The sequence below is a fragment of the Zophobas morio genome, unplaced genomic scaffold (assembly GCF_036711695.1).
Source record: "Zophobas morio isolate AGI-343-1 ecotype UQ-CSIRO unplaced genomic scaffold, CSIRO_AGI_Zmor_V1 ptg000634l, whole genome shotgun sequence".
NCBI lineage: Eukaryota > Metazoa > Arthropoda > Insecta > Coleoptera > Tenebrionidae > Zophobas > Zophobas morio.
Window position 1 is genome coordinate 185,239 of NW_026972737.1, and position 15,319 is coordinate 200,557.

A 15,319-nucleotide genomic window follows, 5' to 3' on the forward strand; every position below is an offset into this window, starting at 1 on the left:
GCAAATGATAGAAGGTGAAAACCATGGGGGAAAAACAGACTTACGGACGAGACCCGTTTTAGGAACGTACAAGTCAAAACCAATCTTCAACTGACTATACAAATGAGTACAAGCTAGATTAACATCTGTAATATCAAGAATACATGACCAATCAATACGAGATATATAACTGTATAAGCCAGGATAATCAGCCCTCCTAAAATTCCAAAGTTTATCTTCCAAACTGTTCCTATTGATCACTTTTGGTTGAGATTCCCGAGAAACCACAGTCATGAAAAGAGATGGATGGTGAATGTCCTCATCCAGTAAGATATCTATCGATCTCAGAACAGAGCAGTGACGATTGGAGATAACCAGATCTAGGAAACGATCATTAGCATTTCTCACATTGTTAAACTGTTGACAGTCACAGAAATCAAGGAAGTTGAAAAGGTAAGATAATTTTCTGCTACTTAGAGAAGAAGATGACAAGGTAGGTTGGTAATCTGAAATATTAAAATCACCGATGATAATAACCTGTTGATTATATAAGTTGGTAAAATTACCTAGTAAATTAAATAGCAATTCATATTCATCAACAGTTGCAAGAGGTTGAATATAAACAACAAATATATAAATAGTGAAATGACCTAATGAACATTTAGCACAGACTATATCTGTACACTGTAACGAATCAAATCCTCTACATGACAAATCAATTTTAAAAACATTGAATCGATGCTGCGCGGCTAGTAATACCCCTCCCCCTTTACTAACATTCATTTTATGAAAATCACGATCTGATCTGACAATATGGAAATTCTGGGGACAGAATTCAGAATCCGTAACTGAACTATTAAGCCATGTTTCTGACAGACATATAAAATCGTAATTACAACAGAGAATAGAATTATGAAGATCGGATAACTTTGAGTTGATTCCACGAGTATTTTGATAATAGACAGAAATTTGAGATTTATTAAAAGACTGAGATAGAGTGAAGGCAGAATGATCAGAGACAGAACTAGAATCGATGGACAAAACTTTTAACTGCTATATAGAGATACCGAAAACGTCGAATTTGAGTTTATTGATCGTCAGTTGATATGCCTGACAATTTTGACGTTCCCATGCAGCATGATCAATAGCGATGTTTTCAAATTTCTCATTGGATTTTAAGTTTGAACAATTAGTACAACACAGATTCACGGCAGTGCACTCCTTTACAACATGCTTTCCAGCACAGCGAGGGCACGACAACTCACTGTTACAGTTTTTCGACGAGTGATTGTATCCGTTACATTTGTAACATCTGAGGACGTCTATTCCGCAGTAAATTGTACAGGCATCCAAGCCAATCAAGCAGTGTCCAATGTTCAAAGCCTTCTTATATGTCTCAATATCAACTTCAAGTACCGCAAAGAAACTGTCTGTCTTATCTTTCTTTTTCAAGGGAGAAAATTTTATAAGCTTGTATTCGTCCACATTATTGAAGATGTACTCGTTTTGTTTAACTAAATATGGAATAATACAGCTTTCATCTACCCAATCAGATATGCCGGCAATTCGAATTCGGGGCCGCAACGTTTTGATATCACGAATGTCATAATCAGATGAGAGCTTTTTAGATTTTGCAAGTTGTTTGAACCGTCCGACATCATCGCACCCAAGTAAGACTCCTCCCTCTTTCAGATTTTTTACCTTACCAATAAGCACAGAAGAATCAACAGGGTCAATTTTAGCCATGATATCAGACTTAGTTTTATGTACTGACTGAGTTTTATCTTTCGGTTTCACAATAATTGTTTGTTGCGAATTCTTAGCAATCGTCGCAGCATATGTTGCTTTAACATTGATATCTGAAGGAGTTATATTATTCGGCGAAATCTGCGATTGCTGCTGAGAGATTTTAGTTAACTTTGAGATTTCGTCGCGAAGAAAAGAGTTCTGAGTAACAAGATCACGAATCACAGAATCCATAGAATCGATTTTACTAGTTAAAGGTCGCAACTCACTATTAACAATCTCTCGCACTACTAACTTGAGCTGATCTACTGAAATAAACACATCATTGGACCCACCCACAGCATTGTTCACACTGCTATGAGAAATAGCTTTTAGTTTACAAAAATTACAAGACCAGCCGGTAAGATCGCCCAGATCATTCAGACTGTCATAAGCCTCAGGAGTTAGACCACCGCATGATATGTGGTAATTGTGTTTGCATAGCTTACACGAAATGTAATTATCTGTACGCCCTATGGTACGTGCACATTTACTACATTTGATCGCCATAGCTGCAAAAACTCACAGAATAATAAAAAGTCAGTAACGAGCTACTGCCTCCACTAAGGAGGCAGCCAGTAATACACCAAATAATAATCCGAAAAAATTAATGAAGTAAAAATCTAAAAACAAGCGATGACGATAAATGCGGTACAAATAAAAACACCCACCGAAATGAGAAATCCAACAACCACCAACCTCAACTCCAAAAAAACAACTTACCGACCCCTCACGGGGGTCAAACCTTCAATGTGAAGCAACGATTCGAAAATCTAAAATTTATGCTCAAAAGAAACCACAAAACGAGCCACCAAAACGAGGCCAAGAACAAGAGCACCTACACAGGACAGCACTCCTAATTTGAAGTTAGAGGCCAAGAAAATAAAGTTTGCAAATTAAACAAGGCAATGTATGGTTTGAAGCAAGCTGGAAGACAATGGAATTTGAAGTTACATCAAGCGTTTATAGAAATCGGGCTAAATCAATCAAAACGAGATGAGTGCATATATTATCTTTGCAAGGATAATAAGATTGTCATTGTCGCAGTCTATGTAGATGATTTACTCATTTTGGGCAACGATTCAAAAATGAAAAATGAATTGAAGAAAGAATTGGAAAGCAGATTCAAAATGAAAGATTTGGGAGAATTACAGTATATCCTGGGAATTCGGGTAGCAAGAGACAGAAAAGAGGGCAAATTATGGTTGGACCAATCAAAATATTTAGAAGAGGTTTTATCAAAATTCAACATGGCAAACTGCAATCCGACTAAAACTCCGTTAAGTCCATCCGAGAAGCTAACAAAAGAAATGTGCCCAAAATCAACGAACGAGGTTCAAAACATGGAGAATGTACCATATCAAGAGGCAGTAGGGTCATTGATGTATGCATGTCAGGGTACGCGTCCGGACATGGCATATTCACTAGCGTTATTGAGCCGATTTAACAATAATCCAGGCTCTGCTCACTGGTCAGCTGTGAAACGAGTCCTTCGATACATCCAGGGCACAAAGGACTTCAGACTCTGTTTTACAAGGACAGAGAATGGAAAACTTGCAGGTTTTTGTGACGCAGACTGGGCAGGTGATGAAGATGAGAGACGGTCAACCACAGGATATGTCTTTACATTCCAAGGGGCCCCTGTATCATGGAATAGCAAGAAACAACCCACCATTGCTTAATCCACAACTGAAGCAGAATACATGGCTCTAAGTGCAGCGGCGCAAGAAGCTATTTGGTTACAGGGCATTCTAAATGAATTAATGCCTGAAGTCGATGACGAAGGACCTATTCTGAAATGTGACAATAAAAGCGCAGTGGATCTGAGTCGAGTGGGAGGATACAGAGCAAGGACAAAGCACATAGATGTGAGACATCATTTCCTTCGTGAGCAAATTCAAGAAAAGGCCATACAAGTTCAACACATTGCTTCGAAGGAAATGACAGCTGATGTGATGACCAAAGCATTACCTCTGGAACTGCATGAAAAGCACCTGAAGGAAATGGGACTCAAGAAGCGTTAATTTTACATTATTTAAATTTAAAAATTTTTTTTGTTGATAGTTGTAGTTTCCTAGTGGGAGTGTTGATATTATAGAAAACTACCCTTTTGCTAACTGTATTACCGACATAAGCTTGCGCATGTGCGCACTTGACACAAAACTAGTAAAGTAAGTTCAGTTGATGTACCACCAAGTTGCAATACACATTTCAATCGTTTCGTTCAGTTTTATTCACCTATAATTTCCAAACAATCAATTCCACTGGATAAAGCAAAACCTTGCTACAAGAAAACTGTTAAAATTCTTCAGAAACGTCACTTTTGAAGTGTTTTCTTGTACTTTTAAGCCACTCAGATACCCTACGGGCTCGGAAAGTGCAACGAAACCATCAAATTTTAGCTAGAAACTGTATTTTTGTCGATTTTTATTGAATTTGAACTATATTTCAACGTTTTTTGATGGTTCTGAGCCACCAAACACACTTAAAGCATGCAGAATCGACTCAGAATAGGAAAAGGAGACGTTTAGGTCAATTTTATGCACTCCGGCGTTCGTAGATACAAGAAAACTGTTAAAATTCTTCAGAAACGTCACTTTTGAAGTGTTTTCTTGTACTTTCAAGCCACTCAGATGCCCTACGGGCTCGGAAAGTGCAACGAAACCATCAAATTTTAGCTATAAACTGTATTTTTGTCGATTTTTATTGAATTTGAACTATATTTCAACGTTTTTTGATGGTTCTGAGCCACCAAACACACTTAAAGCATGCAGAATCGACTCAGAATAGGAAAAGGAAACGTTTAGGTCAATTTTATGCATTCTGGCGTTCGTAGATACAAGAAAACTGTTAAAATTCTTCAGAAACGTCACTTTTGAAGTGTTTTCTTGTACTTTTAAGCCACTCAGATACCCTACGGGCTCGGAAAGTGCAACAAAACCATCAAATTTTAGCTAGAAACTGTATTTTTGTCGATTTTTATTGAATTTGAACTATATTTCAACGTTTTTTGATGGTTCTGAGCCACCAAACACACTTAAAGCATGCAGAATCGACTCAGAATAGGAAAAGGAGACGTTTAGGTCAATTTTATGCATTCTGGCGTTCGTAGATACAAGAAAACTGTTAAAATTCTTCAGAAACGTCACTTTTGAAGTGTTTTCTTGTACTTTTAAGCCACTCAGATACCCTACGGGCTCGGAAAGTGCAACGAAACCATCAAATTTTAGCTAGAAACTGTATTTTTGTCGATTTTTATTGAATTTGAACTATATTTCAACGTTTTTTGATGGTTCTGAGCCACCAAACACACTTAAAGCATGCAGAATCGACTCAGAATAGGAAAAGGAGACGTTTAGGTCAATTTTAAGCATTCTGGCGTTCGTAGATACAAGAAAACTGTTAAAATTCTTCAGAAACGTCACTTTTGAAGTGTTTTCTTGTACTTTTAAGCCACTCAGATACCCTACGGGCTCGGAAAGTGCAACGAAACCATCAAATTTTAGCTAGAAACTGTATTTTTGTCGATTTTTATTGAATTTGAACTATATTTCAACGTTTTTTGATGGTTCTGAGCCACCAAACACACTTAAAGCATGCAGAATCGACTCAGAATAGGAAAAGGAGACGTTTAGGTCAAATTTATGCATTCTGGCGTTCGTAGATACAAGAAAACTGTTAAAATTCTTCAGAAACGTCACTTTTGAAGTGTTTTCTTGTACTTTTAAGCCACTCAGATACCCTACGGGCTCGGAAAGTGCAACGAAACCATCAAATTTTAGCTAGAAACTGTATTTTTGTCGATTTTTATTGAATTTGAACTATATTTCAACGTTTTTTGATGGTTCTGAGCCACCAAACACACTTAAAGCATGCAGAATCGACTCAGAATAGGAAAAGGAGACGTTTAGGTCAATTTTAAGCATTCTGGCGTTCGTAGATACAAGAAAACTGTTAAAATTCTTCAGAAACGTCACTTTTGAAGTGTTTTCTTGTACTTTTAAGCCACTCAGATACCCCACGGGCTCGGAAAGTGCAACGAAACCATCAAATTTTAGCTAGAAACTGTATTTTTGTCGATTTTTATTGAATTTGAACTATATTTCAACGTTTTTTGATGGTTCTGAGCCACCAAACACCCTTAAAGCATGCAGAATCGACTCAGAATAGGAAAAGGAGACGTTTAGGTCAAATTTATGCATTCTGGCGTTCGTAGATACAAGAAAACTGTTAAAATTCTTCAGAAACGTCACTTTTGAAGTGTTTTCTTGTACTTTTAAGCCACTCAGATACCCTACGGGCTCGGAAAGTGCAACGAAACCATCAAATTTTAGCTAGAAACTGTATTTTTGTCGATTTTTATTGAATTTGAACTATATTTCAACGTTTTTTGATGGTTCTGAGCCACCAAACACACTTAAAGCATGCAAATGAGTTGGACGAATCATGTGACATTGTCCAGTGTAACTACACTGAATTAATATATTGTGCAAAATCAATATTTAAATAAGAATAAGGTCTAGTTTAAAATGTGAAGTAGTGAACACGGCTGAATTTATTTAATTATTTAATTATTTCATTATTATTTTTTCTTTTTATTATTTTTTATTAGTTTATTCATACAGATTTGTAGTTCACCGAAGTCTTGCGTGGCGAGCAATTGAAATGTGAAATCTGGATTACGTCTAAGTTATATTTTTGTATAATTTTTTTTTTTTTTTATTTTTATTTTATTTTTTAAGTTAATTTTAAGTTTAATTTAATTATCGTTATGTTTACATGTCATTTAATTTATTTATTTTGGATACGATTAATTGTCCTATAATTGGATATTATTCTGTTTGGCAAATATATCATTATTATTATTATTATTATTATTAAAATCGACTCAGAATAGGAAAAGGAGACGTTTAGGTCAATTTTATGCATTCTGGCGTTAGTAGATACAAGAAAACTGTTAAAATTCTTCAGAAACGTCACTTTTGAAGTGTTTTCTTGTACTTTTAAGCCACTCAGATACCCTACGGGCTCGGAAAGTGCAACGAAACCATCAAATTTTAGCTAGAAACTGTATTTTTGTCGATTTTTATTGAATTTGAACTATATTTCAACGTTTTTTGATGGTTCTGAGCCACCAAACACACTTAAAGCATGCAGAATCGACTCAGAATAGGAAAAGGAGACGTTTAGGTCAATTTTATGCATTCTGGCGTTCGTAGATACAAGAAAACTGTTAAAATTCTTCAGAAACGTCACTTTTGAAGTGTTTTCTTGTACTTTTAAGCCACTCAGATACCCTACGGGCTCGGAAAGTGCAACGAAACCATCAAATTTTAGGTAGAAACTGTATTTTTGTCGATTTTTATTGAATTTGAACTATATTTCAACGTTTTTTGATGGTTCTGAGCCACCAAACACACTTAAAGCATGCAGAATCGACTCAGAATAGGAAAAGGAGACGTTTAGGTCAAATTTATGCATTCTGGCGTTCGTAGATACAAGAAAACTGTTAAAATTCTTCAGAAACGTCACTTTTGAAGTGTTTTCTTGTACTTTTAAGCCACTCAGATACCCTACGGGCTCGGAAAGTGCAACGAAACCATCAAATTTTAGCTAGAAACTGTATTTTTGTCGATTTTTATTGAATTTGAACTATATTTCAACGTTTTTTGATGGTTCTGAGCCACCAAACACACTTAAAGCATGCAGAATCGACTCAGAATAGGAAAAGGAGACGTTTAGGTCAATTTTAAGCATTCTGGCGTTCGTAGATACAAGAAAACTGTTAAAATTCTTCAGAAACGTCACTTTTGAAGTGTTTTCTTGTACTTTTAAGCCACTCAGATACCCCACGGGCTCGGAAAGTGCAACGAAACCATCAAATTTTAGCTAGAAACTGTATTTTTGTCGATTTTTATTGAATTTGAACTATATTTCAACGTTTTTTGATGGTTCTGAGCCACCAAACACCCTTAAAGCATGCAGAATCGACTCAGAATAGGAAAAGGAGACGTTTAGGTCAAATTTATGCATTCTGGCGTTCGTAGATACAAGAAAACTGTTAAAATTCTTCAGAAACGTCACTTTTGAAGTGTTTTCTTGTACTTTTAAGCCACTCAGATACCCTACGGGCTCGGAAAGTGCAACGAAACCATCAAATTTTAGCTAGAAACTGTATTTTTGTCGATTTTTATTGAATTTGAACTATATTTCAACGTTTTTTGATGGTTCTGAGCCACCAAACACACTTAAAGCATGCAAATGAGTTGGACGAATCATGTGACATTGTCCAGTGTAACTACACTGAATTAATATATTGTGCAAAATCAATATTTAAATAAGAATAAGGTCTAGTTTAAAATGTGAAGTAGTGAACACGGCTGAATTTATTTAATTATTTAATTATTTCATTATTATTTTTTCTTTTTATTATTTTTTATTAGTTTATTCACACAGATTTGTAGTTCACCGAAGTCTTGCGTGGCGAGCAATTGAAATGTGAAATCTGGATTACGTCTAAGTTATATTTTTGTATAATTTTTTTTTTTTTTTATTTTTATTTTATTTTTTAAGTTAATTTTAAGTTTAATTTAATTATCGTTATGTTTACATGTCATTTAATTTATTTATTTTGGATACGATTAATTGTCCTATAATTGGATATTATTCTGTTTGGCAAATATATCATTATTATTATTATTATTATTATTATTAAAATCGACTCAGAATAGGAAAAGGAGACGTTTAGGTCAATTTTATGCATTCTGGCGTTAGTAGATACAAGAAAACTGTTAAAATTCTTCAGAAACGTCACTTTTGAAGTGTTTTCTTGTACTTTTAAGCCACTCAGATACCCTACGGGCTCGGAAAGTGCAACGAAACCATCAAATTTTAGCTAGAAACTGTATTTTTGTCGATTTTTATTGAATTTGAACTATATTTCAACGTTTTTTGATGGTTCTGAGCCACCAAACACACTTAAAGCATGCAGAATCGACTCAGAATAGGAAAAGGAGACGTTTAGGTCAATTTTATGCATTCTGGCGTTCGCAGATACAAGAAACGTCACTTTTGAATAAATAAATAAATGGTTTATTGCATCCAACAGGGTTACCCCCAATTAATGAATACAAATTACTTAAATTACTTAAATAAGGATATTTAAACGTAAACTTAGATATAAAAGAAGTACAATTAGATAATTAGATAACTCATATGTATAACTACGTATAACTAAAAATTAATAAAATAAGACAGAAAAAAGAAAGGAAAAAAAAAAAAAAAAAAAAAAAAAAAAAAAAAAAAGTGACCTTTGGTTGTTTGTAAATTTCTTAACAAGGCGGAATCTTTGGATAAAACTCGATTCAATACCTTTATTTGACTCAAAAGGACTCATAATAGTGCAAGGTACTGTATTTACTATTAAAACCACCTATTTAACTCGATATTTGCACTTAATTTCCTTTTTTCATAATCAACTGTCAACGCTGACATTTCCAACTAAAAAATGAGTCTAAACCAAATTGTTTCGCCTACAACGGAGAATGTTCAACTCGAAATCCGACGAACACCTATTACTGCAGTCTCCGAAGAGGTCGATGGAGCAAGTGGCATCACCTCGGGAAACACTACCACAAGGACAATTAACAACGTATTAGTCTCTAATGTTTCTCAGACAAATCAGCCTCAGACCATTAGAAGACGAGAAGAACCGAAAAAGCGTAAAAAATGGTCTCTAGACATGAATTTACATATTATGCGCTTATATTATAAAATTACAAACAATGAAACTGATGTAAGTAATTATCGTACAGCTCTACACGAAGCCTTCAGCCGTGAGTACCCAAATTTTCCAGTTACCATTCAAAATTTAGCAGATCAACGTAGAGCTATAGTTAAAAATAACTACATACCTCAACTTACTCTAGAACAATTAAAAAATGAACTTTCTAAAACCATTAATCCACTTCCTGAAGATATCAACAACACAGTACCAAATACATTACTGACTGACACATCTGTCACCAATTTGTCAAAAACAACATCTCAAAATAAGATCCCAATTATACCACAAAATAGTAATAGTAGTATATTAAATACACCAGAGACACGAACTGACAGATTTACTAAAGATTTATTAAACAAAACACCTCAAAATAAGATCACAACCGTAACACAAATTACCAACACATTAACTGACAAATCACTTAACAATTCATCAAGAACAATCCAAAACCAAATTAACATCACAGATAATCTACAAAACACGTACTACAACACAGAAGACACATTAATCAAAACTGTAAACAAAAATTTTAAATTTCACATTAATTTCCAAAATGAAATTGAAGACCAATTTAAATTAACTTTCGAAACATGTTCTAAATTAAAACCAAATGATAGACAATCACTTCCCCGCCAGTGTTATTCTAAAAAGTTTCTGGCAATTGTAGAAATAATGAACTCCTTCATTTTACCAAAATATCTCACAAACTCGATCTCTTTTGAAAAACTTCATACAATTATCTACTGTGCAGCTTTAACTTGTATTCAAATTAACACATGTAAAGATAACATAATAAATACAAACAACAATCGCATACCCTCCACCCCTCATTGGGAAACACGGTTAAATTATAAAATTAATAACATTAGAAAACAACTGGGTCAAATAACACAGTACCTTAGAGGAGTTAAAACACCACACATCATGACATGTATGCATTCGATACTGACCAACAATAATTTTCATCAAACTGATTACGATGAGTACAACACAACACTATCCGAAATTAAAGATACACTATTACAAAAGCTTTCCTTATATAGCAAAAGACTTAAAAGATACAAACAATCACATCTCAGAAAAATTCATAACACTAAATTTTTAAACAACGAAAAACTATTCTATCAACATTTAACTAATTCATGCAAAACTCAATTATCCGGTGAACTACCAAGTTCACAAGATGTAACAACATTTTGGTCAAAACTTTGGTCTCAAGAATTTGAATTTAACCAATCTGCCAAATGGATTCCTCATATATATAATAAACTATCCACAGTTACACCAATGAATGATCATCAGATAACACTTGCCGAATTAATAAATACCATCAATAAGACACACAACTGGAAATCACCAGGACCAGACAAAATCCATAATTTTTGGATAAAAAAATTAAATTGTGTACATATTCATTTACTACATCACTTAAATCAGTTCCTTCTTGACCCATCCTCTTTTCCAACATTCTTATGTCATGGTGTAACATACTTAAAACCTAAAGATAACGACACAAAAAATCCATCAAAATACAGACCTATCACATGTTTACCGACAATCTATAAAATATTAACCTCATGCATTACACAAAAAATATATCAACACTGTTTTAACTCTGACATCATTAATGAAGAACAGAAAGGATGTATTAAAGGATCCTTTGGCTGCAAAGAGCAATTAATCATAGATTCCATCATCTGTGAACAAGCTAGAAAAGAAAACCGAAACATATATACTGCTTTTATTGATTATAAGAAAGCTTACGATTCTGTCCCTCATTCCTGGCTATGCAAAATTCTGGAATTATACAAGATTGATACTAAAATCTGCACATTTCTCAAATGTTCCATGGAATTTTGGAAGACCACCCTCCAAATAACCTTAAATGAACAAACAATTCAGTCAGACCCAATAATGATCCGAAGAGGAATTTTTCAAGGCGATTCTCTTAGCCCGTTATGGTTCTGCTTAGCAATAAATCCCCTCTCCGATATCCTGAACAGCTGCAATTATGGGTTCAATATAAGAATTAACAAACAAAGAGAAAACAGAATAAGTCACTTGCTGTATATGGATGACATAAAAATATATGCAAGTACACAAAATCAGTTAACAAACCTATTAAATCTGACTGAACAATTTTCCGGTGATATCGGTATGTCCTTTGGTATTGAGAAATGTAAGACCCAAGCAATCAGAAAAGGCGTGTTTCACCAAGTACCACATATAACACAGAATAAGGAAATAATTGAAGCCCAAGAACGAAACGATACATACAAATATCTGGGTTTCTGTCAATCCTCCCACATCAATCATACCAAAACGAAAACACAGTTGAAAGATCAATACGTAGCGAGATTAAAATTAATATTGAAGACACAGTTAAATGGAAAAAATTTAATGAAAGCAGTAAACACATTCTGCGTTCCACTGCTAACATATTCTTTTGGAGTCATTAAATGGTCCAAAACTGATCTTGAAAATTTAAACATCGCAACAAGGAAAATCTTCACACAGTATAGAAGGCATCACCCAAAATCGTCGATTGAAAGATTCTCATTACCAAGACAGAATGGAGGAAGGGGTTTCCAGAACTTAGAAAACTTATATCAGAGACAAATCTCAGATTTGAAGAAGTATTTCTTGAAACGAGCGGAAAGAAATGAAATGTTTCGCACCATCACAAGAGCAGATTTGAACCACACACCCTTAAATCTGTCGAACACCGAAGAAATCCACACCCCCCAAACAATAGATAAAATAATAAGTGGGCTAAAACAAAAACAACTGCATGGAAAATTCTACAAAGACTTAGAAGAAAATCATGTCAATAAGAAGATGTCATTGATTTGGTTAAAAAAATCAAGTTTGTATGCCGAAACAGAAGGATTTGTGTTTGCTATTCAAGACCAAGTAATCAATACCAAGAATTATAGAAAATACATCATCAAAGATCCGAACATAAAAAACGACTGCTGTCGCCTATGCAAAGCAAAACCTGAAACGATCCAGCACATAATCTCTTCTTGCAGCATCCTAGCACAAACTGATTACAAAGCTAGACACGACAACGCAGCCAAAATCATTCACAAAGAATTAGCAACACTTATGAACTTAATCGAAGATACGACACCATATTACACTTACATTCCGTCTCCATTCCTTGAAAATAACAAATACAAATTATACTGGGATCGCACAATACTTACAGACTTAAACATTACAGCTAACAGACCAGACATCATACTTATCAAAAAACACACGAACGAAGCCATTCTCATTGACATTGCTATTCCTAACACAAACAACATTATTCAAACATACGACACCAAGATTTCAAAATATCTACAATTATCGATAGAAATGAAATCCATGTTGAATCTTAAAAAAATTTCAATTCTACCCCTAGTTATCTCTAATGTAGGTGTAGTTCCAAATAGCTTAGTTGAGAATTTAAAGTCTTTGCATTTGAATGATTCAATAATTGTCAAAATTCAAAAAGCTGTTTTGTTAGGAACATGTCATATTGTTCGTAAGTTTCTTGAACAGTCTGATCATGTCAGTCAGATTAGATTAGCACCAGTAGGTCAGAGTAGTGTAGGTCACTTTTCATGTGATGCGCGGATAAATGGTCGGTAGTTACGCTGGACTTTTGGGGATGGGGTGAGATTAGAGAATAATAGCAGACTAATTTGTATGCTGTAATTCTAGAATCTCGAAAGTTGTTCTGTTAATCTAATCAATGCATATCATTACTTGGTCTTAGTACCCGTAATGATAGAAGTCTTGCCTGAATGCCGGTCATTTCCGGGTCAGTGGTGGGTCTTAATAATAATAATAATTCAGTCCTATTGACAAGCCTATTCAGGAACTAGATAACTAACCGAAATTTAATTTTTTAATATCAGATAATTTACAACAAAAAAACATCAATTTTAGGGTGCACAATATTTACTATTCGACAAATATTGTGGATAGGGGAATACATCAAAATATTGGTTCTAGGTGTAGGTAGATAAAGGATATTATTAGACCTAATCCTGAATTTTGAACAATTAAAATTAAACAGGCTCAGCAGATGGGAACAATTGATTTCAGAATTGATAGTCTTGACAAAGAAGCACAAATATTGTATCCTTACACGGTGATCAATGCTGGGGATTGAGAATGTCTGAAGCAGATGTTCTTGAGTGGTGCCTCTTGGTGGGTACGTTCTGTTGACCTTGAAATGTAAATATTTTAAAAATCGACGCTGAACATTTTCTATATAATGGATGTACTTAGTATAATGCGGATACCACACAATAGCAGCATATTCTAGCTTGCTTCTGACTCATGAATAATAAAGTAGCTTTATTATAGCTTCATTGTTAATACTACTACTGTTTCTTATGATGAAACCTAGAAGTTTAACAGCATCTGATATTAGGGTATTAATATGCTCTGAGAAAGATAATTTTACGTCAAATACAACACCTAAATCCTTAACATGTGATGTGCGCAATAAAGAAACATTGTTGACGTTATAATCATATTCTATAATTTGTTTTGCTAAGCTAAAAGACAAGATGTAACATTTTTTATTATTTAAAGAGAGACAGTTACTTTTACACCAATTGAAAATTTTATTAAGGTCAGATTGAAGTTCTAAGCAATCTTGATGACAAGTGATCCGGCGATACAACTTCAGGTCATCAGCGTATAGAAGGGCCGAAGATTTGATGTCCTTTACTATGTCGTTAATAAAAATATTGAACAGAAAGGGTCCAACGACAGAACCCTGTGGTACGCCTGAGGTAATTTCAAAATTAGTCGAACAAAAATTACAAGATTCAACAAAAGATGATCTGCCACGTAAGTAGCTCCAAAAAAATGTACATAGTTCTACTGAAAAGCCAAACTCAGCGAGTTTTCGAATTAAAATGGTATGATCAAGTCGGTCGAATGCTTTAGAGAAATCAGCATATATAACATCAGTCTGGATACGATTGTCTAAGTTATTGGATAGATGTTGCGTAATAGTCAACAAGTTGGTAACTGTGGACCGTCCTTGAACAAAACCATGCTGATTTCCCACTATAAGATTTTTACATTGATGTCTTAAACCTTCAACTAAGGTCAACTCAAAAACTTTGGCAAAGTTATTCAGAATGGAGATTGGTCGATAGTTTTCGATAAGTGCGCGATTACCGCCTTTGAATAACGGAACAATTTTGGATACCTTCCATCGATCGGGGAACTTAGAAGAAACAAGGACTAAATTAAAAAGAAATGTTAGCGGTTTAGTAAATACGGCGGCACAGTCTTTTATAACAAATGCTGGAATAGAATCGGGTCCGTTTGTAAACTTGGGTTTTAAATTCTTTAATTTATCGAACACTAAATTCTCAGGGATAGTACCGACGTTAAAATTATGAAAAGAGTTAGGCAGTGTAATGTCGGGAAAGTCATTATTGCTTGACAATAAAAATACAGAACTAAAGTATTTAGCAAAAGAATTAACTATATCATCACCATTCGTAATCAATTCATCATGGAATGTCATGTTAGACGGAATACCCAAACTTTTCTTTTTTAAATTGACGAATTTCCAAAACTGTTTTGGATCAGACTTAATATTTGCCTCAGCGGAGGATACAAACTGCCTATAGGAAAATTCTATCTCCTGCTTCACGACTCTCCTTAGGCGTACAAATTCATCACGAAAAAATTGATTACCTGATATTTTCGCTTTCTTCCAAACAGTTCTCTTTCTTTTGATTAACCTAA